Genomic DNA, 1,245 nt, shown 5'->3' with positions numbered 1-1,245 from the left:
AAAAATCGTAATAATTATGATCAACCATGTAAAAGTATTAAACGTGGCATTAGACTATATAATGAAAATGTTTTATAGACAGCATGGCGTACTTTTTTTTTTTAATTTACTACCTAATCACTCACTATTCCTACCTGTCTATTCATTTTTTTTATATTAATCAGAATCAAAAAAAATGAGAATGTGGTGGACGTTTGAAATTTTTTAAAAAACAATCAACTATTATTATTATTATTAATTTTTACGCCACCAATTATATTTATTAAATTAATAATACTTTTTTTTTTTTAGGGGTCCCCCACCGGTCGGTGAATACATTTTTTTCTGTACTCATTAAAACCATAAAAAGAAAAAACTTTATTTGGAATCGAAGGGGGGAAAGTATTAGAAAAAAAGAATCGAATTTTATTGCATTTTGTTATGCAAACAAACAAACAAACACGCGACCTAATTTTTGTTACATTAAATAAAAAAAAAATTATTTTACGACGGATAAAACTAACAAATCAATAGGTAAAGTTTTAGTCTAATGACACGACATAAAACGATCATAATATTCTTATTTAAAAGTTTTTTTTTCCCTCTCTCTCTCTTTTTTTTAAATAAATAATTCATTCAAAATATTTTTTTTTGATTGTATTTAAAATAAATAAAAAAAATATCAATGAATGTAAATTATAATAATAATAATGATGATTAAGTATAAATATTAAAAAATAAAATGCAAAGCTATTAAAAAAATGATGAAATTACAAAAAAAATTTTCTCAATCGCCAGAGAAATGACAAAAAAAAAAAAAAAAAAAAAAATTAACACGTAAAAAAATAATATATATAAATACGCACTCGCACGCACACACACACACAAATATATTTAAAATAGCAGAAAAAAAAAAGCTTATTTGTTTAAAAAAAAAAAAAAAAAATTGTTTAAACAAAACAGCAAAATGAATAAAAAAAATATTAATTCATTTTATTGTCATTGAACTCTCTCTCTCTTTCTCTCTCTTAATAATTTTTTATTAATTTAATAATTTCTTATTATTATTATTTCCAATTAAACATTAACGATATTTAAAAAAAATTTTAACGACTTTTTATATAAATTAGAAAATTAGTGACGATGATGATGATATTGGTGAATTAAATTTAAAAAACAAACAAAGATTTTTTCTTTTTTTTTTTACTATCATTTGGGGGGGGGGGGAAAGAAAGGAAAAAAAATTGATTACGTAACAACAACAAC

This window comes from Pediculus humanus, genomic scaffold (genome assembly GCF_000006295.1).
Source record: "Pediculus humanus corporis 1103172107761 genomic scaffold, whole genome shotgun sequence".
In the NCBI taxonomy this organism is placed as follows: Eukaryota; Metazoa; Arthropoda; class Insecta; order Psocodea; family Pediculidae; genus Pediculus; species Pediculus humanus.
The sequence above is the reverse complement of the archived record's forward strand: the minus strand, read 5'-3'. Positions refer to the sequence as shown.